The sequence below is a fragment of the Phodopus roborovskii genome, unplaced genomic scaffold (assembly GCF_943737965.1).
Source record: "Phodopus roborovskii unplaced genomic scaffold, PHOROB, whole genome shotgun sequence".
Lineage (NCBI taxonomy): Eukaryota > Metazoa > Chordata > Mammalia > Rodentia > Cricetidae > Phodopus > Phodopus roborovskii.
In genome coordinates this window covers 10,128,123-10,154,119 of record NW_026126408.1, presented here as the reverse complement: position 1 = coordinate 10,154,119, position 25,997 = coordinate 10,128,123, and the positions used below count along the sequence as shown (strand labels likewise).

Below are 25,997 nucleotides of genomic sequence, written 5' to 3'. Positions count from 1 at the left end.
GATGATTTGCTGTTCTGCAGTGTCTGGCAGAACATGGTCTTCTACACTCACATACCAACTGGGCCCTGTGCTAGGCCTGTGGAGAGAAGGATGGACCCTATACTCTAGAACAGTGAGAGAAAGAAGGTGGGACCCTAATTTAGAGGATACAGATGCAGCCAGGGGATGCAGAGTGTCGAGGAATCCTCCGTAAGACCCACCAGAGACAGCAACAAAGGGACCTTATTTTAAACAGGCTTAAATCAAGAAGGACTCTGAAAAATAAGCAGAGAGAAAGAGCCCAGCTGGGTGTCCAGTCCAGGGCACAGGTAAGACAGAAAGAGCAGAGGTGACTAGAGAGTTAGAAAACCGAGAAAAACCTAGGGTAGTGGTTGTCAACCTGTGGGTCACGACTGCCCCTTGGGGGTTACATATCAGATATTTACATTACAATTCATAACAGTAGCAAAATTACAGTTGTGAAGCACCAATGAAATAATTTTATGGTTGGGGTCACCATAGCACAGGGTGCTGTATTAAGGGGTCACAGCATTAGGATGGTTGAGAACCAGTGCCTTAGGGAATGGGAAGAAGAGCCCAAGATCTGTAGTTCCTATAGCCAGGGAGGGCAAGGCTGTATGACTCCATAAAGATAGCAGGGAAGCCACTGAGGACTTGGGGAAACTTTTTGATGGAAAGGATAGATGCTTCTTCTAGAAGAAGAGCATGCAAGAAGAACATACCAGCCAGATTCAAGACCCAGCTAAGGCCATGAGGAACTGTGTCTAGAAGGTGGCCATGGGCACACTGCTTTCTCAAGGGCTCAGATAACTAACTAGTGGGCTATGGAGATGGCTATAGAGGTCCCTGGGGTGGTTCAGAAAAGGCAGCAAGAGCACAAGGGAGTGGCTGAACAGCACTGAGATGTCTTCATGGCCCATCTTTGGGGTAGGGACCACAATATCTGACAGAGATGGACGAGGAGCCAGTAAGGAGAAGAGGAACTGGAAACCTCAGAGAAATAAGGCTCCCCTAAATGTGAAGAGGAGGCTGGCAGAGGACAGAATATGGAGGAAGGGCGTTTGTACAACTGATTTAGGGACAGTGAAGATATAGTGAGGGCAGATGCCCAGGGCCTGTACGTGAACAGCTCCCATTGCTCAGAAGGCATGTGTTATGACCTTGAGGATACAGGGAACGTAGAGCATTTTGCTTCTGGGTGGTGGGACTTGGAAGGATTTTAAAAGATGGTTCCACAGTCCCAGTGACAAAGGCAAGGGATGCAACACAGGCATATTCTCAGTGCTAAGGAAGATTGGCACTTGCTTCAGAGCTCGGAGGTCTGTTCCTATTATCCCTAGCCCAATCTTCACTTCTGCACAGACCCAGATCGCAACCCCTGGTAGCACAAATGCTGGATTTCTCTCCCACTGCTTCTGGGACCCTTCTTGTTACTTGGCTGGTTTCCATCCAACTTCAGTGAGCAGGCAGAAGTCCCCATACTGTTCCTGAATTGACCTCTTTTGTAAGAGGACTAGTGGACTGGTCTAGAAGTGTTCCTACTGGTCAGTAAGGGCCATAGTGGGCTTCAGCATTTTCTTGTATCCCTGGGGGTATTAGTGGGTATCCTAACCAGAGTGTATCTGGTCCTGGGCCCATATGTGATGGTAACTCACAGAGATAGTCCTGGCTAGGATCAGAGTTGGTGTTGGTGGGATTTAGACATATTTCAGAGTTGCATTAGATATAGTCCCTCCCCTTCAGGAACTGACCAAGAGTAGGCCAGACAAAGATCCACTACAGGGACACTAGTCTGGGGCACACAGATACTAAATCCTCCAGTAGGCACACTCTGTCTGGTCTGACAGACCAAGCCCACCCTGAGTCTATGCATGCTTACCCGAAGTTGGGATAAATCCAAGTTCATGCCAAAACTGTGATGGCAATAGGGAATAAGAAGAACCAAACTCAGGGCAACCATGTAAGGAACCAAAATTATTTCTCCAGGGCCTCCTCGACTTCTTCCCTTCCTGGCACACAAGCTGCAGAACAATCCAATGAAAGCTGTCTTACAGTGAAGCATACCTCCAAATTTCTCCTACACCCTTTGTTTGCAAGGAAGGAGATGACTTCCAACCATCAGTCACAGAAGTCAAACATCCCCCAAGGTCTACGACAATGGACAAAATAGTCCTTCCACCCCAAACCCCTGCCAGAGGTGCTGTCAGGTTCATGCCAACAGCCCACCAGCTCTCTGGGTCAGGAGTCTGTCATTCAGCCTTTCTCTGTGCTCTGCCTTCTTTGTTGCTGGGAAGTAACTGACAAGGCATAGTGGGGTGGTGGGTATCTTCATGGGATCCTAGAAGCACTTTCCCCCCCTCTGTCTCTGTATAGAATTCTGGAACAATATGTCATCTTTGATGGCATTGTCACTGAGTCTAAAGACAGGGCTCTCCTACCCACAGAGAATCCTGACATGGAATGAACCCTGGTTGACCTGATGCTTTAAGCTAAGTTTAAAGCATCTACTGGTCCCAGGCATAAATCTTCTGGCCAGGGGTGCCCAGGAACATGGGGCTAGGCCAGCTTAGCCTTAGCTATCCTGAAACTCTGCACCTCAGCCTCAGCCGGCTTCTTGGGGGCTAAGATCTTCCCCTTTCGTAGCAGTAAAGGTGTGAGTGGTGGCAAGTCCAGTTGTAGACTCAGCGCTGCGGCAGGCATGTGGTATCATGAAACAATGCTGCAGCTGCTTTTCCTATGATTTATGCTCTCACCAGGTAGGCCACCCTGCTCGCTCCTGGATTGATAGTCCTGAATCTAAATGTTAGGCCAGACCTCTCTAAATTTAACATCAGGAAATAAACAGCTATGCAAAGTACATTCTCAGAAATGTATTTTGTGGTACTGCTACAGGAGATGATTCAAAATATCCTAAAAGTCTACCTGTAGGGCATTAAGTAGGTTATGTATATGTATTATGTATGTATATATATATATATATATGCATATATATATATATATATATATATATATTATATACTCCAAATAGGAAGCTTTGACAAATGTTGATACAGATTTCTAATCACTGAGATAAAATGTTGCCTTGACATACTGTTGAGTCAAAACGGCATTTAACAAGTAGTAGTGGGTACAGTGTAGTCACATGTATGTATGTATGTATGCATTCATGCAAACCTATGTGCCCAATTTATGTATGCATATGAGAAAAAAGAGATACCACAATTTTTATCTCTATAGAATGTATCATTTACACAATTTTAGGTTTCTTTCTATATGTATATGCACATATATACACAATGGATATTATTATTTTTATTATTATGTGTTGGAGGTTGAATCCTGGGTCTTGTATATGCTAAGAACTCCGTCTACCACTGAGTGATACCCTCAGCTCTGAGAGATGATTGTTTTTAAAACACATATTTTTCTGATGATACATTTTAGTAATAAAAAAGTCAAACTGTAAGATTTGAACATTTTAAACTCCAAAAAGAATAATGACAGTTTTTAGGTACTTCAAGGTCATGTAGCTGCTGGTCATCCCCACCTCCCTACAGACACTCAAGGTCAAGATGGCTTACAGGGGAGTCTTGGGTACCTATGGCTCACACTCAACCATTGGGTAAGGGACCAGTTCCATTCCCCTCTTGCCTAGCCCCTCAGAATGAGAAGACAGCCAGTTTTGCCTAGGCAGGATGCCTCCCTCATTCCAGGTTTGTTAAACAGAGACCTACCTTGCGCCGTCCGTCTCTGGTGAGCTCAGGGTTCGTCCCCAGGATGCAAAAGCTTCGATAACCACCAGCACTTAGCAAAGCATGGGCATAACGAGGGAGCCAGACAGTCTGGAGAGAGAGAGAGGAGGGAAAAAGAATGTGGTTGGGGTGGGGAACAACCATCATTTTTGTGAACTATCTATTTTGAGTTCTAGTATCCTAGATGACCCCCACCCTTTATGTATGTTTGTCTCTGCCTCATGGTTTTCCTTGATGCTGACCTGACCCTCCTCCTATGGACTCTCTCAAACAAGGGTACCAAACTCTGCCACAGCATACCCAGATGATGAGGTACAGTGAGTAGTAGCCTTCCCATCTTCTACCAGGCTATCCCTAATCCCCATCACTAAGCCATTAACACAGAATAGGAGTAAGACCGATAGCATTGTTTCTTGCCTAACCTACCCAGAGCAGTTCTAGGTGGAAACCCCCCTAAGACATTCGGTCTTTAATGCTGAAAAGGCCATAAACTCCAGAATTATAGTAACAAATCATTACTTCTTCTAGACAATGGGGAAGAAGACTCTGAGGAGATGAAGAATGAAATCCTTGGAGAGATATGCTTTAAATATAGATTTAATACCTACTAGGAAGAGGCTATCTGTTATGGGAAGACAGGGCGATTCCTTGTGCATTCTTTCAAACGTAATATATGAGAAAGCCATAGCCATGATGGGCAATGGCAAAAGCACATGCAGGACTGTCATTACCTGGGAATCAATATATTTTTTTAATGGAATATATCATTATCAATTGATTTTCCTTTTTCCTCTTAGTACTCCAGGGTCCTGGCTAGCAGGAGAAAGCTTTAATGTGGTATGAAGGATTTGGACAGGTAAATAAGTTATTGTAAACGAATCCCACCTCGTGGCCAGCTTCTGACGACAGGACAGGCCATTTGCTGATCCTCTCCACCTCAGGTTTTTCAGCTCCCTCTGACAGGGACACCCGTGAGCCATATCAAATAGCCATTTGCAAGCTGAAGGTGGCAGAAATATTACTTTTCCCAAGGACAGAGTGTTCCCTTTACGATTAAGGAATAACCTCTGTGGGGAGGCAAAGTGAGCCAAGGTCACCATTTAATTTTGACACCGAGCCAAAGTCGTGAATACATTTCCTCCACCAAGCCAGTGTGACGCATGTGGAGACATCGATCACTCTAGCCACAAGGTATTGGCAGCAATGGTGATCAGAAGATCAATGAATTTCTGGGAAAGATCCTGAGCAGATAGGTGTTGGTGAAGAGAGAGGTCTAGAAGACAATGATCACAATGATGTTAGATTCTCAAGAACCTCTTCCTTCCTTCCTTCTTTCCTTCCTTCCTTCCTTCTTTCCTTCTTTCCACTCATTTCTCATTTATTCAATAGCTATTGTGTTCCTGAAGCCTAATAAGGGATTTTTTTAGGTAATAGAAATGCATGAATGAATAAAACAAAACAAAACAAAACAAAACAAAAACATCACTATCCTTATGGAATCCATGGTCTAGTAGGTAGCAGCAAACAAGAAACAATGAACTTAATAGGAAGTAACTGAATTAGAAGATGGTGAGTACTATTTGTAGGGTTGGAATAGAATTGGTTGAGAAGATACTATCCAGGAAAGGCTGTACAATTTCAATAGCATGTGAGAAGTCAGCATCATAGTGGGTGGCATTTGTGTACATATTGGAAGGGAATGGGGAATGTTCACACAGGAGTCTAGGGCAGAGGAAGAGCTGGTGTGAAGTGCCTTGGGGATTGGGACATCATTTTAAGATCAATGAGAAAGTCTCTGTGGCTGGACCTGGGACATTCCAGCAGATAATGGAGCTTGAGTGGTGGGCACTAAGAGTGCAGAGGGACTTGTGGGCCACTGTAAAGGCTGTCAATCAAAAGCACAGGGATTCTTGCTACCAAACATCTGAGAAGAAATCTCTCAGAAATCCAAGTCAGGTTATCTGCTTTTCTTCTCCTCCACCTAGGCAGTTCAAGTCTCTCTTGCCAGATGACACTCATTTGGGTTGTACGGCAAATTAATACGGCAAAGGTCATATAGAAGGCTAAAGGGACAGTAGTAGGAAGGGAGTACAAACCAGTCTACGATGTACACTTTTAACAATGGCCTTGCACACCTACTCTTTTGTGTTAGACACCCTTTCTAGAGGAGATCACTGTAAGAGTTCTGAATGGAATAAGCCACATACAAAGCCATGTTTTTTTCATGATATGAAGTGACATTATCTGAATTCTGGTTAGGTTCAGCCTATGTGGGCATCAGTAGGAGTCTGGGTATGGGTTGGGCTCTGATGTGTCTTCAAAAGTGTTTTCTCAGCTGAAGGTGATAGCACTACCTGAGGGGGAGGGCATTTCTTCACTAGGTTTCAGTAATAGTTGTCTCCCCCTGCCCTCTGAAACTTACAGGCAGTAATTACTTCTATGCTCGTTATTAGCACTGGGATATTGTACTGTTGAGTTATCTTTATACTGCATTTATGCTTTTGTGATTTGCTCTTTTATTTGACTCTCTTCAAATGATACAATTGAACCTATTTGTTATTTTTGGAGAGGATTAAACACGTGACTCCACAACAGGAATTTTTATATAACCACATGGTTTTGTGATACCAGGTAAGTTACTGAATTCCTAAGAGCCCACCTTTCATTTCTCAAACTAGGGAACATGGTTGGTGAGCCCTTCTGCATCTCATCAGCACTGTCCCCTCTTGAGTATCACATATCTCAATAGTACCACCAGTCATTCTACGTCCCCAGCAAGGAGCTCCCAAGTCATGATGCTTTGACCCATTTCAACCAGGTATTCCCCCCCCCCACCAAAGGGTTTTTAACTGTTCTTAGCTCACAACTAGCCTTAGTCTATGTCTTAGTGGTTTTATTTGGCTAGTTCTTTTCTTTCTTGCTGTTTCCCATCCCACCCAACCGCTATTTCTTGCAGTTAGATCTGGGGTTAAGAACAGATAGATATTAAGGTACTATTATCTTCAGACATGAATAATGGGTCCATGGTACCCATGTCACACCCTAGATCATGACTCATCATCTTTTCCTCTTAGATGGGCTACAAATTATACCCACTCACCCATCCACATTCCACCTCAATGAGCTACTTGGCATACAAAGTGATTTAAAATGATTAGAAACCTAGTTTCAATGATCAGAATGAACCATAATGCCTATGAACCACAATCACAGCCTTCATGGCACAATAGCCCTAAGAGTATAACAGTGGTATTTATATATTGGCGCTAACTAACAGTGCTTAACAAGAGAGAAATCATTGAAATCATTCCTGATATTAGAAATCTAGCCAACTAACCTGGGCCAGTAAGGCCATGGAGCTTAGAGGAGAACCTACTTCCACTCCCTTACTAAATGAGCAGAAGTCTTAACTGCACTCTAAATATTTACTCTTAGACTTGGAGATAAATATAGCTCTCAGCCCTCATCAGAGAAATTTCTCATGGCAACACATGAGCTTGGTTACTTCAAGAGAAACTGATCCCTTCTCTTCCATTAATTGACTTACCAAGGGGTAACTTCAAATCTTAAGGAAAACAACATTAAAAGCAAAAGGACATATGATCTTTATTTTTAAAATCACGCCAGGTAATATCACTGCTTGTAAATGGGGTCTATAAACTTTACCCTTCCAGGTTACTTACCTGATGTGATTGACTTTGACAAGACAAAGGCCACTATGAAAACAAGAACCCAGAATGGGCTGTTTGGGTTAAATGCTGAGAAATTTAAAAACCTAACTCAGAGAGAACCATTTCAACTCAAAATCTGAAGGTACAGATGATTCCTGACATGAACCAAACTGATAGCCAAGAGAATTATAAACAAGGGCCCTAGGGGTCCTTATGTCTCTATAAAAGACACCAGTTTTTGCAAGAGAAACTGCCTGCAGAGAAGAGAAACCAATTAGGGACTCTCCTGTTTGATACAGGATCAGAAAGCAGCTATGCCTGACTCTTGACCATACACCCCAATTACATTCTAGCACTCAGCAGTCCAGCACCCCTTGGCTGGCTAGGCAACAGAGATTCTGTCTTTCTTGGGAAGCAAAGGAAAGGAGCTAGAGGCTATAGGCTGAAAGGAGAAAACTAGCTGCAACCCCACCTCCTATAAGCTTGCATGCAGGGTTTCCCAAAGGCCTTGGCATCAGCTGGCATCAGGCTCAGATGTCCACTCCCAACACATCCTGTAGAGGGAACACTCATTCATACTTGCTTTCTTTCAAGAAGACAGAAAAACAGGCCATCCATTAATAATATCAACCATGGGCTCACCAAAGCCTGTAGGCATCTCGCCAATACAAAAATAAGCATCTGATTTATCCATTAGGTTCACAACAGTTCACTGGGCCAAGGGGTCCAGAAGGCTCAGCTTTTAAAACAGAGAGTAGAGATGCAAAGATAGAACACATCTTGAAAGTTCACCCAGCACCACACAGAGATTTCCCATTTCCATTAAGGCCCAGAGTTGGCCACTGATGCGATCCATTACTTGTTTTAAACTGCTCAAGGGGACCTGGCTGGCAAGCTTTATTGTGGCCACACATTCGTCAAAGCAAGTTTGTATCTGCTGAGGTCATGCTGCCTGCTTAGAGAAATAACACAATTTTCACAACGCCTGAGGTTGGCAAAAAATCTAACGCATGTACATGTTTTCCTTTACCTTTTCTAACAAGTTGGTGAACCAATTACTTTTATTATCTCCCATTTTACAAAAGAGAAAATGGCGGCTTCTGGCAAAGTCACAAAGAAAATCAATGAGGAAGGAGGCCAGGAAGGGAGCTGGAGATGTTTATACACCTTTGTTCTGGATGATCAGGGACCTGTCAATGAGGATTTGAGAGTTGTCTTATGCATGCTGCACAGCTACCACCCTGAACTGAATAAATGAGAGTAAAGGTATTAGTGAACCCCATTCTTTTCAGTCAGTCTCTGTGAATCCACATCCCACTCCACAGCCCCAAAACAGCCTTGTAGGGTCAGGTGACCTTTCCCTGCTTCAAAGTTCCCCTCTTCCACCTGCTACAGGCTTGTCAACAGTGAGTAGCTCTCTATAGTTCTTCACAATCAGTAAGATGATTAACCCAGCCTTCCCCACTCACTCGCTTCATTAGCATCCTCCACCCCACAAGACAAAAGTTGAGTTAACTGACATTTAAATTCTTCCTAATAAGAGGAATTAAGTTCTGAAGAGTAAGATTTTAGTCAGAGAGCTTTGGAGCCACAAGCCATTGATGTGTAAGATTTTCTTGTCACCCTCCCCCACCTCCAGGAATTCACTTTTACCCCTCCTTGGGTCAAGTCTTGGCCCTTCTCTCTCCCCATCAAGATGAGGACGATGATGCGCATGAACTGTTTTGCAAAAAGACATTATTCCTAGATCCTTATTTCAGGGCATGGCTTTCGCCATCTCCCTGTCATGAAAACCCTGATTCTCCCTGTCTCTCCTCTGTGACACGTGGAACACTCACTGTTCAGAATGCTAAGCAGCCACATTGACTAGCATTGGCTTATATGTCTGGTGCTTAAGTTAGGCCACTTCCTCTTTCATCTTACTGTTCAGACTGATTTGTGTGCTCTCAAAACTGTCTATGTCGAAACCTTAACACCTTGCATGACTGTATTTGAAGGTAGGGACTTTACTGCAGCAATTATAACTGTGGATACAAGGGGTAGAGCCCCAAGCTGACTGAACATTTCATTGGTACCCTCAAAAGAGATAAGGAGTCGTGATCAGGTCTCCCCCTCCTCCCTATGAGGACACAGGGGGAGGATTTCAGCTTGAGGCCAGGAAAACATCACACTAGAAGGACTATGAGGACTTCTCTGGGACTCTCCAGCTTTTAGAACCATGGAATAATTTTCAATGGTGAAGCCACCCAGAATCTGGCATTCTGTGACATCAGCTTGAGCTAAGTCATGCCTATGGTGACAGGTTTCCTGGGTTGCCTTGCTGCTGTTACAGGGGTTGTGCTAAACCTTGGAGGTCATCATAGAACTCCCCAGCCAAGAAGCATCACTCTGGTCCAGGGACCCTAAGAGTCCAGACACTTGAGGCTCTTTCCAGTGTTCTGATCTCAGACTCCCCCTCCCCAGGTATCCCTAGGACTCATCATTCATTAGCCTTTCCCTTGAACTATCTCCCATCTACCCCTACCCCTAGAAGTTACCCAGGATTCTCTAGAGTACAGATGCCTTGCCAGAGAACATGGGAGAATATCACAATATCATCCTGTGTGTCACCCATGAAGGCTTCAGGAACCCTTCTCCTAGTCTCCTCATTGTCTTGGAGTAAAAGAGAATGTAGAGGTAAGGAAAATGGGTTACTCTTAATGGACCTATAATTTTATCCCAATACTGCCAGAAATCTAGGCTGAAGCATTTCAGGAAATGAAGTTTATGGATCATGCTCACTCAAACAATTTCCCCCCCCCCTGGTTAAACTGCAAACTCTTCAGAAACTAACAATGACACATCCAACCCAGCCACATGGCTCAATGATAGCACACAGCCTACCACAGTTTATATAGAAGTTTCTGCCACTGGGGGCAGATCTGGGAGGACCTTTGTGCTTCCCAAAGGCTCCACAGCAAGGAGACACTGAAAGTACCAACAGGACTTATTTCATCCTGACTTGCTCATGGTGGCATCAAAGATGTCAGCAGAGGGGTACACCTGGCACGTAGTAGTTGCTCAGTGAAGCCCACTGAAAGACAGAAAATGCCTCCAAGATGTAACTCATCTTCTGCAATTTTCTTTTGAACATCTGGAAGATAGTCACACTATAGTTTTCTGACTGGAATACGAATTAGTTTGAAAAAAAAAACAAAAAACAAACAAACAAAAAACCAGACATCGCTTCCAGATTCTGCACTTATAAACAGGCCCACATCCTCCCTTTAAATTGCAATAATTCCTTCCCAGATGTTGCTTCTCCTTCAGACCCATAAATCTAAGCTTTTCATGATGACGCCTCACATTTGCCTGGCACCGTGGGCCGTTCGGAGCGTTTCTGCATCTCTTCTGCCTCATTAGACTGCCTCAAGTGCCCTAAGAGGAGGGACAGCGCCAACATCCCTAATTTACGGACAGGCAGGCCAGCTGCTGCTGCTCTACTAAACAGGCTAGAGGAGATGTGGCTCCCTTCTTTTCTTGTGTATATATGTGGGGTCTTGGGGATGCTGTCTCTTTATAGCTTGGACTCAAGTGTGGACAAGTTTCTCTCCTGGATTCCTCCTGACAGCTCCTGGGGCCAGGCTATAACATTTAATCAAGACTTGCTCAGAGTCTTGGGGAATGAAACCAAACAATAGGCTAGGAGGCAGGGGGTAAGCCGTGGAAGGAAAGCAACCCACAGACAGGCAAACTGGCCCCTATCCTATTCTCCAGGGGCTTTGGACTCTGGGCTCTGGCTAGGTTCAGCTTAGAAAGACAGCCATGGCCCAGCATTCAATGTGCCTTAGCATCATCAAGGACTCAGCATCAGCCCCAAAGGAACTCATACCTAGCCAAGAGTATGCTTTAGGTCTGGGCCCAATGAGAGCAGTGGTTTTCTCTCACTTAAGGCCCATCTCTTCTTGGGAACACTTCCCTGGTTGTTTAGGGGTGTCTACAAGCACTCATGTAGCCAGTGTACCAGAAAGGAACAGAAACATTTGTGTACATCAGGGTGCTGGAAACAATATCAGAAACAGTAGGGCTAGGTGAACCTCCAGCCCACTCCCAGGGTCTGGAGTGGGTTACCTGGTTTAGCTGCACATGGTACTGCTCAGGGTCCCTCAGTGTCCCCTGCCTCTCTGGGCCTTGACTTCTTAAAAGCTTTAGAAAGGAGTGTTAGTGAAAAGTAGCCATGCAGGGTAATACCATGTAGGCTTCAGGCTCCACACATTTCTCATTCTCAAAAACATACAAAGAGGTCTGAGTTCTTCTTGAAGTGTCTGAAGCTGGCTCACAGGCTGCACAGCATAACTGGAATTCCATGTCTCAGATGCACTGGTGCTGGGGGTTAGCTCAATCTGGGCTGTGGGTGAGAATGTGGAAGACATACTATCCAAAACAGTTATGGGTTATGGTTATGGGTCATAACCATTGGAAGACCATATGAAAACACAGATATTTAGATGGCAATTCAGAACAGTAACAATATTACGGTTATAGAGTGGCAACAGAAATAATCTTATGGTTGGGGGAGTCACCACAACACAAGGGACTATATTAAAGGGTCACAGCATTGGGAAGGTTGAGAACCAGTGACCCAAGACACCTGGGTCTACGTCTCAGCTATGCTACTGAGTAGCAGGGTGACTCTATGCGCCCAACCTCCTTTCCCATTCATGTCTGTCTCATCCATCACATGGGGATGATAGCACTAAATATCAAGGATGTTCTGAGACTTAATTAATATTCAGTCTGGGCCTCTAGCCCCATCCCATCCCCAACAAATGGCACACCAAAATCCGGGCCCAGAGTCTAAGCCTTTAAGGCCAGCAGCTGAGAAACCCCTTATGAGCCTCAAATGAGTCTGGAGGCATTGCTTTCTCAGCCATTAAAGAGCTATTTTACTTGAATGGATCTATACTCTCAAAGGAAACAAAATTGTGAAAGAAAGTCTATGGAGATTATGAGATTTTTTATCCAGATATGATGAATTATCCATTCAAAAAAATAAACCACAGACAGGCATGTTTCTCCATACCCAATCAGAAAGCAGTTATTACCAGGAATTTCTGTAAGTAGGCTGTTTTTCTTGGCCAATGTAGAAACTGCCAAGGAAATGAAAATAGAATAAAAAGCTGACTCGGTTTTCCTGATTGCTACCAACATGTGCAGGTAAGTGGCTTGGATATAGCAGGGTTTCATGGTTCCTTGGAAAACTGTGGGACTGGGGGTGGGGCGTGTAGCTCAATGGATAAGTGCTTGCTTAGCATGCACAATGCCCTGGGTTTGATCTCCAGAATCACATATGTGTGACATATACATGCATGCATGCATTCATGCACATGCGCGTGCGCACACACACACACACACACACATACACTCACAACTTCATTGATCTTGTGCAAACTGCAACAGTGAGTATGGAGTTAGGCCAAACCCAGGGCATTCTATAGGAATGCATCCAGTCTCAAGACCATAGACTGCCATGGATGGTGTCCTGATGCAGGCAGGAAAAAAAAAAAAAACTGCAAGAAAAGTGTGCAAGAGAGACTCAAGGTCACACAGCTGGCCAGGAGAAGCGTGGGATGTAAACCCAGGTCTCCCAGCTTGTTTGCTCCTGTGTTCTCTTCTACCTGAAATCTTTCCACACTTGACTGTCACCAAAGAGCTGGCAGGAAAGTCCCCAGAAAAGGTTAGGTAACACCACAGCCTTCCTGCAGACAGCCCCTTCTCCTCTCCGGTGAGCATCAAATCAAATATTCCTTGCTGCATTACTTTTCAAGTTTGATGTTTCTAAATTCAAAGATATCTATAAATAATACATATTCATTTATATGTACATTTAAAGGATAAAAAAATAACAAAGACACCTGTAGATTCTTATGAATACTAATAGTCTTCTCCCAATGCAGTGGAAGAAAATGGCTAATAAGTGAGTTTCCCTCCATGCCACCTTGGCTGCTCCCCAGTAAGGAGGGGGTCTCTATTCTGTGCCTCTTCCCACAACCGCATTTAGCCATCTGCTTCTTCTTTTATATGTGGGACTGTGTATTTTTTTCCTCTTCAGTTTTATGTGAAACATTTAGCAATGAAGTAGCAAATAAAAATACTACATATCATCTAGAATTCATATAAAACCGTACTTGGCTTTAACGCATCTAAAGGTTGATAAAACGAAACACACAGATGCTTCTGAAAGGCCTATTTATATTTTATTACACATTACACACATCGTACTCCATTGAGAAAATTTAGAAGTTGATGTGGCTCTTTCTGTCACAAGGAGGCCTGTCGAAGATAACACATCCAGAGGACATCTTCCCTTTGGAACACTGGGCACTCCTGGCACAAGGGGTAGAATGACTCAGGTAATTAGTCAGCACCCCCATTAGTCTTTGGAAGAATAGGAACATCTCTCCTCCTAAGTAGTGTACTCTTGGCATCACCTAGCTACCACCTCCCATTTCTGGTCCTCATCCTGAATTGATGCACAATGCACCCTCCCGAGTCAAACACTCAAGTCAGCTGGACACAGGCCCAGTTGGCCTCTATCTCACTTTATGACCCACCTCCATCCAATTCGATAGTGAAACTGACTGTGGTTGGGCTGGGAGAGCTCTGGGCCACAAGGGCCAGGAAGGTATTGTGTTGATCCAATCTGGGCACTGGAGGATCAGTGAGCCCAGAAGACCAATAGGAAGTTTGTCAGGGGGGCACATGTCCCAAAATGAGGATTTAGATGGAAATTGTCTCTTTGGGAATTAATTCGGGAAGCATCATAGCAGAATAGGGACCTGAGAAAGGACAGCAGAGAGTAACAGTGGGTATATTAGTAAGCAGGTACCGCTGTGGGCAAGCTGGAATTAGTGAGGCAGGGGACCTGCTAAAAAGGCTATGGGGTAGCACCTCAGTCCTGTCCACCGAGACATGAAGAAGCCAGGATACTTCTCACTGTGTTCCATCTATTACCGGTGCAGAGTGTTCTACCCCACACCCTTAGCCTCCAGGATGAGCTAAACACCTGTATGCAGAGACGAGACAGGCAGGAAGTGAGAATTGCTAGCAGGTGGCCTCTCCCTCAGTTCTAATGGCAGACTTCAGCTCTCTTCAGCATGGGTGCACTTGTAGTGACTAGGGCCTCAGTGTCTTATTTTCAGACTATTATGTGAGTGGGGGGGCACTGCTTCCCACACTAGCAGACCTTGAGTATGCCTATCCCTGCAGCAGAGGCCATGTCAAATGTGTTTATAATGGGATCATCTGCTATCTGTCGGCCGAGCAGCAACCATGTATGAAAAATAACATTGAGGAGCAAATTAAGTGGTCTGTCTGCAAGCAGCCCTGTTTAGATGAGGAAGAGCTGCTGTTGACAAATCTATTAAAATTATACATAAATTATCTAAGAGTACATGGCTACATATTCAGAACGAGGGCATTGATCTTGAGCATTTTACATATGGCCTATATTAATTCATCTCGACTCACTTGAATGGAGTAGTGATGTTTAAGAAAAGAGGTGGGGAAGAATAAATTATGCCTGCCACCTTCCAGATTCAAAGAAACATTGTGAATTTTCATTTCTCAAGATGATGACTTAAAACACCAAGACTTCTGGGTATTGCCAAGGTCCTCTACAAGTGTGTGTGTGTGTGTGGGTGAGTGGGGGAGAACATAATACTCTAGGTGCCTCCAGAAAGAGAGAGGGGCAGGGGGAGGTTAGGTGGATGCCTGTCAGGCAGACATCGGGAACGGATGTGAGATAAATGCCTTATGTCAAGAGCTATCTTAGATGCCCCAGAAGGGCATTAGGGATGTAAGGTAAAAAGGGAAGAGAGCCTATGGGAATTGCCCTAGCTGAGCATGGCATAGTGTGGGCAAGTGAGCTACTCCCACAGGGAGCCTGGGAGAGCAAAGGAAGAGTACATCTTCCTGTTGTCTTATCACAGAGGCCAGGAAGTTGGAACATTTTTGTTCATCTTCCATTTGTCCTTGGCTGAGGGTTGCTGGCAGGGAATAAACTCACTGACACTCCATGTCTGCCCCAAATGGTCAGCAAAGGGTTCAATGACTTTGGGGACAGAGCCTCTGACAAATGCAAACTCTCTGTGCTGGGGATCCATAACCTCTGGTTACTTGGATGGGATTTAATTTGCTACTTTGAAAAGTCTAACAAAAACAGACTGCTACCCACCCCCATGTAATCATGGAATAATATCATAATCATTTTGTATGAAAATTGCATTATTTCCCTGATGGAGGCACTGGCTTTAAAACTCTCAGGGCTTCACCCACTACTTTGCTTTTCAAAGTCTAAGGTAGCAGGTTCCAATTATCTGAAAAACATTTAAAACAGCAAATGGCACAATACATAGTGTGATCCAGATGGAGAGAATGCACATTTTCCAGGACGGGCACCCTGATTAGTGACTGTGATTGTTAAACACGTTTCAGGTAATATAGTGATAATGGACATTAATAGTAGCAATAGCACTGAAGTGCTGAAATATAATCATTTCTGATTATATTACTATTTCTTTTGTGGAGCACAGTGCATATTTCCAAATGACTCTGAGTTCATTAACTGACACAAAGGCCCAGTGGTGGGTCCACAGAAAGGGGGTCACAAGGGCTTTACAGTTCCCAGTACTTGGAACAGAGGAAAGATAGACCCAAGTTCATAGGGAGCCCAGCCTAACCAGTCTGGTCTCTGTCCTTTGGCTTCCTTGGAGACTTATTTCCCAGGCATCAGTAACCAAGCGGCCAATAGGAAATGCATCAGTGTACCATATAACAAGCTAATGTGCTTAACATCGGAATTCTGCCTATTAACGTTTTTGTCTATGTCTATATACATAGTCATCTTTCTCCCATCCCTTATGATTCCTCAAAAAAGCATGATGCCTTTTAATATGGCCAATGAATGGAATGAATAAAAGTAAAAAAGGACCCATTAATTAATGTAATTGACAAAGCCACAGTAACTTCATTTTAGTATGGCTATAAACACTTTACTTATTTATTACATTGCACAGGGTTACACAGCCATTTTCATGCAAGTATATAATTCACTTTATGTTAAAAAAAACTTTTGGGGGATTTATTTTATTTTTATCTATGTGTATATGTCTGTATGAGTGTGTGCACGAAATGTATGCCAACAGAGACTACAAGACAGATGCTGGATCCGATGGAGTCACAGCTGGGTTGCAGCCACCCAACCTGGGTGCTGGACACTGAACTCCAATCCTCTGCAAGAGCAGCAGGCATGCCGAGTCATCTCTCTATGCCCATAAACAAACTTTTAAAGAGCATTTGAAAAGTAACACAACCAGGAGTTAATTGCTGCAAGAGATTGCAAACATTCATCTATAAGTCATCTCCCCTGCAAAAAACAACACACACACACACACACACACACACACACACACACACACACGAAAAAGCCCCCAAACAAAACATATACCTCTGGGAATTGGGACTTGTGATTTGGAGTAAAAATTTCAAGGAAGTTCTAATTCTCAGATTCAAAAAGGGCTACTTCTTTGATGGTACTGAAGCTGTAGGATATTGCCAGTGGAATCCAGAAGCTACTCGATGCACTCAGAGCCACACACACCTGAGGTGCAGCTGGGAAGGCCAGTGTGACTAATGACGTGTGAAATTTAAGTGGAAAAGCAGTATTTATAAGTTAACAGTTTACATAGTTTGCAACTTTAAACATATCTAACATAAGGAATTAATTAAATAGTACAAATAAACAAAAATTTAAAATTCCATCCACCCCCTCCAAAATCCATGTATTTGGGTTACTAAACTTTTTTTTTGAGACCTTTTCTTTGGGTAAGCGGGGAAGCTGGGCATAAAATTAATTTTCTTAGCACCACAAGTGGGTGACTAAACACCCTAGTCAAGTTGGAATTTAATAGACAGGCCAAAGCCACCAGAAATACCAACAAACGTTTAGTTTGACAGTCCTTTCATTTTGCATACAGGAACTTGAAGGTCAGAGAATTCTGTATCCTGTTCTGAGATCATTATAGGAAGAGGACAGAAGAAAGCGTTGACAATCAGAGCTGGCTTCTCCCATGGACTCTCCTGTGATCAAGATCCTAGCCTATGGCTTTTCTTTATTCCAAATAGGGATAATTGTGGGCTGCAGACTCACTGGTGATCAGCCAATTTCAAAGATTTCACCTGCAGGAAACTCTGCTAACCCCTGGGGTGCTAGTGTGCCTCTATTCCCTTTCCAAAGTCATTCCTGCCCAGTCACAGAGCACACAGTATTTAGTAGGCCCTATCCCAACCCCACTCTTGCTTATGCAATGAATTGATACATTTATTAAACAAGAGAATCTGTCTCCATGTTTTTTTTTTTTTTTTCAAACTGGAGTGTTACCAATGAAATTTGCCAGGCGAGACTGTCCTTGTCCTTGTCTTCCCTGAGCAAGGGAGACTTAGGTAAATTTTGGCCCCACCAGGCCCCACCTGCAAGCCTTGATCTCTCTGAGTTGGTCCCGGGCAGGGAGAGACTTGTCAATATGGTCACACCCCTAACAGGAAGAGTAGCTGAAAGTGTGACATGTGCTGGATATAGATCTGGGAGTAGAAACATCCTTTCAATTTTATTTACTATGCAATGCCATCTTTCTCCCTGAGATGGAGAAGGGATGCACTGGACAGTGGGGTAGGGTGTCCTCCCATAAGCTCGAAGGACCGGGTTCATGGGAGGGCACCAGGTTCACACACAGATCAAGGCAACCAGTGCCGAAAAAAGTGATTCCCTGGGAGCACACTTCCCTGAAGTGCTTCTCTATGCAAGGGCTACTGCAGCTAGAGTGCCTCAAAATTAACCACTACATGAGAACTCCCAATCAGGAGGAATTAGAGTGGCTGCCTGAAGGCTGTTCCTCTGAAATCTGGAGGCATAGCATCTCTGGCACAGCCACAGGAAGTTCTGGTACTTAAGAATTATAAACTGAGGTCTTGTGGATGCTCCCAGGTGATCCTGGAGCCAAAGGGTAGGCAGAAAGAACCATAGACTAGATCAGGTTTCTTTATAAACATCTTAAGTCGAGACTTGGCTCCTTCAGTTACTAGCAAGGCAAATATGCACATGCATAATATAAAATAAACAATTATTTTTAAGATGCTATTCTTAAGATGTACATCTGGTTTCTCTCATGTGGAATTCTCTAGTGATTCCTCACTTGATAGACAAAATCCAAAACAACTAGCATGGTTTCTAGGGCTACATACTGATTTCTGCCCTCACTATGGATTGTGCCTCCATTCTGAATTCCTGGAGGCTCGTGGGCTTATGCCCACACTCTGTCATATCACATCTATCCATACCTGTGTCTTCCTCTTTCCCATTAGCTTCTCATCTTCAGTTTATCTATCCATGTTCAAGTGCCTACTCTCTGAACCTCTATAGATTTATTCACACATTTTGTATTCATGGTCATGGGGGGTCCCTACCCCAGGCCCTGAAGATGTATATCAGCATTTCTGGCCTCTACTCACGAGGTGCTAGTAGTCCCTCTTCCCCTCCGAGTCAGAGAAATCAAAACCATCTTCTGACTTTGCTCAGTGCCCCTAAGGGTAAGGGTGGGGAGGAGAAGGAAGGAAAAAAGAAAGAGAAGAAAGAAGGAAGGAAGGAGGAGAAGGAGGAGGAGAAGAAAAAGAGGGGGAAGTGGAAGGAGAAAAGAAGGCCTGCTTATACGATACCTCTAATTGTGTGTCTCAAAGATGACTGAAGCCCATCATGGCCTTCTCCGGTCCAGATAATTCAAAACAAAGAAGCAGAGCTGGGCTCAGTAAAGGTTCTTGCTACACAAGCAAGAGGACCCTAGTTCTAATTCCCAGCACCATGTGAGAAAAAGAAAGAGAAGAAGTTGAGTGATGGTCTATACCTATAACCCTAGGAGGGTCTCTGAATTGCTGGCTGGCTAGTCTAGTTTTATCAGTGAACTCAGGTTCAGTGAGAGACTGTCTCAAAAAAGGAAGTGGAGAGTTATAGAAAGATACACACTTGAAGCACACATGTGTGCACTCCTGCACACACACACAAATGAACATATACACATGCATATACCACACCACGTGCGTGCACATCACACATTGCATTCATTCATGCATGTATACACACACACACACACACACACACACACACACAGAGAGAGAGAGAGAGAGAGAGAGAGAGAGAGAGAGAGAGAGAGAGCGCAGGTTGGAGAGATGGTTAAGTGGAAAGCTCTTTGCCCCCATTATAATCCAAGCAGCTATGGTGGCCACCTGTAATCCCAGCATTAGGGATGCGGAAACAAAGGATCCCGGAGGCAAGCTGACTGGCTAGACTAGGCAGGATTGGTGAGTCCCAGGCTCAGTGAAATACCCTATATCAAGTAAAAAAAAGTGGAGAATGATCTAGAAAGATACCTGGCATCAATGTTGGGCTTCCACATATGTATACACATGTGCATATGCACATGGGTACACATGTGAGCCACCCCCATGAACATGCATACATGTGTATGTATACCACACACATACATATGCAAAACAAATGAAAAAATAACTAAAGAAGCTAGGGCCTCCCTAGCACCTCCTGTCTTAGGGGTCAGTACCATTAACCATCTAATTGCTAACCCCAAACCTAAGAGCCACCTGCAGACTCCTGTCTTGCATCCCCAGCTCCATCACCCTTTAAAACATATCTTCCTTTTTTTTCACCTTCTATGCCATGTCCTTCTTTGCAACAGTCTCTTTACCTCATCCCTCTGACCCTGTCTTACTCTTTCCCCAACCTGCTGTCATGTTGATAGCCAAAATGTTCTTTCTTTCTTTTTCTTTGTTTTTGTTTTGTTTTGACACAGGGTTTCTCTGTATTGCTTTGAAGCCTGTCCTGGAACTAGCTCTTGTGGACCAGGCTGGTCTCAAACTCACAGAGATCTGCCTACATCTACCTCTTGAGTGCTGGGATTAAAGGCATGCAGCCCGGCTGGCTCTTTTTTTTTTTTTTTTTCAAACTACAATCCAATCCCATTTATTCTCTGCTCTCAGCTTTTTACATAAGACTCAGATGAAGATGAGAGGTGAGGCGTGACCCAAGGCTGTGCATGGACTGGGTACCACTTTCCCTCCTCTGAACATCTCATCTGCTATGAACACATCCTGCACAGGGCTATTCTGTATCCTGTGCTTTCTCCTCCGGTCCTCCTCAGTCTTCCTCCAGAGACTGTCACCAATTCCTTTGGGTCCCAACCACAGATCAGGATGGCATAGAACCAGGCACATAACAGGGGCTCAGCAAAGGCCCGGGGAAGGGCCTTGAATGCACTTGTCACTGCTGTTCCTCCCGGACATGTGTGATGTCCATGGATGCTCTGCTCCCTGTATTTGTCTGCATTTGCAGTGGCTTTTGTAGGTGGAGGAATCCCATGCCTGTCTTCTGCCTTCACCCATTCTAGTTTGCCCCAGAGCTGTTCACCCATTTGGATGGGAATAACAAGGACAGCCTCATCCATGGCCTGCCCCATGGAGGATTGGCATCTAATGGGGCTACTTTTGAGATGCCATCCTGAGAAACTTTTAAAAACTGAGAAGTAGCCACCTCTCCTGTATTTTACAGTACAGACAGACTCTAATGTCTTAACATTGACAAGTTGTCGAAGAGCCTCATCGTTGTGACAAAGCTGCATGAGGAGGAAGCATTCAGTGTGGAAGGAACAGAAAAAATGCAACTTGAACACAAATCACCAGAAACCTGCCCAACTGGCAGAGGAATGTTTCCGCTCTTCACTCGTGGGTGCTAGACACACATCATGCAGCTCTACTAGAGAGAGTCTCAGAATTAGTTCTCAGATGTTAGGATCCACAGCGGAGAGGTATGGTCCTCTAGAACAAAGGCTGGCTCCCTGCTCCTAGGACCCCTGAATGAACACTCCCACTTGCTTCTTTCCAGGTCACTGACATAGTTTCACAAATTTCACTCTGCCCATGATCCTGGGCTAGGCTTCTGTGAAAACAGCTCCTGATCAGCCTGTGGCCGGCACTGCCCCACTGTGCCGAAGGCCCTGGCACTGGGGAATTCTCTGTTTTAGCTTCTTCAGCCATGAAGAAAGGGAGGACACTGACATGCTATTATATAGGAAACTGTTACGAAGGGGGCTCCTGTAAGATGGGTAGGTTGGCTTCAAGTGCTTTCTAGGACTGCCATAGCAAAATACTGCAGGCTTGGTAGTTTAAACAACAGAAACTGGTTTTCTCATAGTTGTTGAATCCAAGTTCAGTGTCTGCAGGTTAGCTTTTCTCCTGGATGCCTTCTCTACAGCTTGAAATTATCTTCTCCTCATATTTCATTTGATCTTCTGTTTGATGTCCCTCAGGGCCTTCCTTCCATATTGTCACCAGTTAGATTAATTGGGGTCCTCCCATATAACCTATTTAATATTCCTCACCTCTTCAAAGGTCTCCCATCCAAATACAGCCACAGTGTGAGGTACAGTGGATCAGAGCTTCAGAGTATGAATCTGGGAGAAGATGAAATATCTTGTAACCATTGTTAAGTCAGAAGAGTCTGGACATGCTTGCCCATGCCATGGCAACATTAATGGGCTTGGAAATTCAACTTTTACCTATCTTCTTCAGTATATAATGGCAAACTTCTGCCTGTCTTCAGGAAGCTGCTCAGAAGAGAGTGGAATTAAATTCCAAGTTTTAAATAAATTCATGCATTGCATTCCTATTTTTTTTCTAACACAGGCCTTCATGAAAGCCAGACAAATCAAAGTTGATGACAGCGCTAATTGTGTTAATGCTAATAACAACCAGCAACCAATCTAATTGAGCAAAACCACAGTTTTCAAGTTGCTTAAGTTTGAAAAACATTGGACTCAAAATGAAATTCTGAATTACAATGTATAACATTTGTTTTAAAAAAAAAAATCAGGGGCTGAAGAGATGGCTCAGTAGTTACTAATTTTTGTTACTCCTGTTGACCCATTGGAATTTATTTCCCAGGACACAAAGTGGGCAGCTCACAATAGCCTGTAGCTCCAGCTCCTTGGAAGGGTGGTCCATTGCCTTCTGGCCTGTAGAAGAACCTGTAATCATGTACTCACATGCACACAGACAGACACATACAGATACACACACACACCACACACACACACACACACACACACACACACACACACACAATTAAACATTAAAAATAGATTTTCAGTTGATTTTTTTAATAGAGCTTTTATAAATCGTTTTTTAAGAGGTCATGGACCAAGTGGTCCAATTTCACGAGTGAACTACAGCTTTGCTACTGTTTACAAAAGGGTCTCGAATCAGCAGGTGGTGGAGGAGCCAGGCTTGGGAAGAATGATCTTCCAAGGAATGATGGGTAGCCTTTAATTCACTGCCAATTTATCTTTAAAGGCTGCAAACTCATTACACACAGGTTTCATAAAAAACTTGAAACCAATGTGTCCCTCTACCCCCTCCTGTTTCTACATCATATGAAATTTGATATAAAGCTCTCCATTCTCTTTAATCAAGAAGCAGTTGGGTGCCAAATGCCAAGGGTGGGTGATGTGGCTGTTTGATCTGCACATGACATGGCACAGGTCAGGTGAGCAGGAGGCACCAAGAAATATCTGTTGTTTCTTTAAAAATGATCATAAAAGAGATCTGGGCTAGGAAGAGGTTAGAAAAAATAGCAAGAACAGAGAAACTGCAAAAATTACTTCTAGCAAGCACAAGAGACTGCAAATGAAATAAAGGAATCATTATTTTGTGTTCAGATATGATTATAAGAAGAATCAGAAAGAGCTGACTAAATAACTGCTTTAAAATGTATAATCTGCATCTTTTTAAAAAATAAAACCAGGATTTTGTAAAGAACTTATATCAAGGTTCCACAAAACATCAAGACTATACATTTTCTAGACAAATTTAAATGGAATCTGCCTGGAGGTTTAAGTAAAATCCATTCTACTAAGCATAAAAATAGGATTATTTAAAAGAAAACAATTACTATATGAAATAAAGAATAAACATACTGGCATAATCTCTTCTAAGCTCATCCTACAACACAGTCCACTGAGTCTCCCTACTTTGGGGACAGGGTTGGAGGGGATGAGGGAGGCAGAGCTGGGAGACTAACAAGAAAGGCAGGAACCAGACAGTGCTTACAGGGTCTGATGCAATGTCAAGGATCTTGGACTTCATCCTTGGGCAAACAGGAGCCAACAGAAGTCTCAAAAGGAGACCTGATTCAATCACATGTGTATTTCCAAAGATGACTCACAGGTTAAAGGGTCCTAATAAAACAGGAGCCATCCAGAAACAAATACAGATTAAGAAGGGAGTGGACTCTTTAAAAGCTGGCCTGGCCTCCGAACTCACCCTTCCATGGACATCAGCCATTAAGGAACAGGGGTCCCAAGTACAGAGCTCACTGCCCTGGGTCCCAACGCTGTTAAATCCTTCCACATGGAAGCTCTCTTTAAATGTAGTTCCCAACAGCTTCCTTTTAAAAGACCAGCCATAATTGATATATCAAGTCTTGGAGTTGCCAGGGAGCCTGAATTTTCCTCTTCATAGGAAAAAACAAAAACAAACCAAAAAAAAAAAAAAAAAAAAAAAAAAAAAAAAAAACTCAAACAAAACATCCCAACAAGCAAAATACCAAGTTATTATTTATGGTCTTATCCTTTCTTCTAAGTATTTATAAAATGGGGCTATTTTATAAATACAGAAAACATGCTGATCATAAATCCTGTTTTTCTAGTTTGATTGAAACAGAGCCTTGGTCCATCAGGTTTGCTGACTTCTAGTTCTCAGGGTGTCCAGAGAGGCAGGGCTCACAGGCATCATGGAAGAAGGCTCCCCACTCCAGGCAAGGATGGCTCTGTTCAATGGTTCTTTCTCCAGAATCCCCATCCAGAAGGGAAATGTTCTACCTGAAGCTCCACTGTGAGAACCACACCATCAGCAAAGCCTAGAAACTTCAGAGAGACCTTGCTCCCTGGCGCTAAAATATGGACAGGTGTGAGGAGACACAAAAACACTGCTTTGGTTGCAGCTGAATTTTCTTAGGATTATGTCAACTAGCTGATAAGCTGTGGTACAACAGACATTTGCCAGACCATTTCCAGAAACAGTGTCTGTACCCATAAGTCAATAAAAGAACAGTGTAGGCATACATACATACATACATACATACATACATACATACATACATACATAAAATTACTTATTTCTGACAAAACACATTCCCATAAAAAGACACAACATAGTTCTTAGCCTATATAAGTTTATAACCCATTTCTCAAGGGAGACAAACCTAGACATAGAAAAGACATAAAAATGCACAAAGAAACCACAGCTCCAGTATAAACAGTGGTTTTACTCAGTGGCTTGGAGCTAGCTCTCCAGAACTTCCCTCTGTGTACACCAGCAGAGTCCACTGATTGTTGCAAAGCTCCACCCATTGACACATAGGAGGGATGCTCAAATGGGAGTCAGCCAGCAAGTGTGTTGGGGTTGAAGGGTGTATTTCCCTTTGTTCTGTCCTCTGACCTCTCTAAATGTGGTGGTGTCACTTTTATAGTTGATGTTAATAGTCAGTGAATCACTGTAGGTCACCAGCCACTTAGTGAGACACTGTCAAGGGGAAGAACAGTGTGATAATGGCTCCTTTCAGCAGGGCTATAGTAACACTAATCCTGCTCACAACCTAAGCCTTCAACACCATCAGTGGTCAACAGCCTAGATAGACTCAAGTCCATTTCCAGCCCATAGTCCCACAATTATTTCAGAATCAGCTGTTATTTTTCCCAAATCCCTGCCTACCAGTAGCTTGCAGAACAACAGACAGGTTTTCCAAGTTGAAGACATTCCTTCTACTCTTTCTACAGACGCAACACATGAACACTGACAGTACCAAATCCAAAACTCTCCCCTCCTCGAGGTCACATACAGAGCCATCAGTTACCATCAGACATCGAGAACAAGGAAAAAAAAAAACTGATTTTCACACTTTCTCAACAGCAGAACCCCAGAGCCAAAAAGGATCCATGAGATTGCCCTGGAAAAGAATGTGTATGTACAGAAGGCTGTAGACAAGCAAGATATGCACAAGGCTGCTTTGTGTCTAGGACACAGTGTGGTCCATGAGAAAATCTGTAAACTGCTGGAAATGTTTGCTTGGAAAGATGAAAACACAGAGAGAGGCTTTTATACACACATACACGAGAGAGAGAGAGAGAGAGAGAGAGAGAGAGAGAGAGAGAGAGAGAGAGAGACAGAGAGACAGAGAGACAGAGAGACAGAGACAGAAGAGGAGGGTGTGTGTATATGTGAAAGCGAGTCCAGATACAGCTACTACTAGAAAGACAGGGAACTTCACCTCCTAGGTCCTTCCCATGTCACAGGCACAGCCTGAAGCCCTATAGAATGAGCATCAAATTCTTCCTACATTACAATTAAAAAAAAAAAAGGCACAGTGAAGATAAAGTAATTTGCTTAAAACCACATAGCCAATTGGTGGCGAAGCCAG

General features: G+C 43.7%; 1 protein-coding gene across 2 annotated transcripts in view; it reads right to left on the bottom strand.

Moving 5' to 3' along the window:
- The window catches only part of Klhl29 (kelch like family member 29), a 288,958-nt gene that overhangs the window by 206,518 nt on the left and 56,443 nt on the right, over window positions 1-25,997 (bottom strand). The window contains exon 2 of one of the 2 annotated variants that reach the window (XM_051181694.1): window positions 3,735-3,842. The exons of the other annotated variant lie outside the window; for it this stretch is intronic. The gene's annotated coding sequence lies outside the window, so the exon portion shown is untranslated. The remainder of the gene's footprint in view (window positions 1-3,734; window positions 3,843-25,997) is intronic. 2 annotated transcript variants of the gene reach the window in all.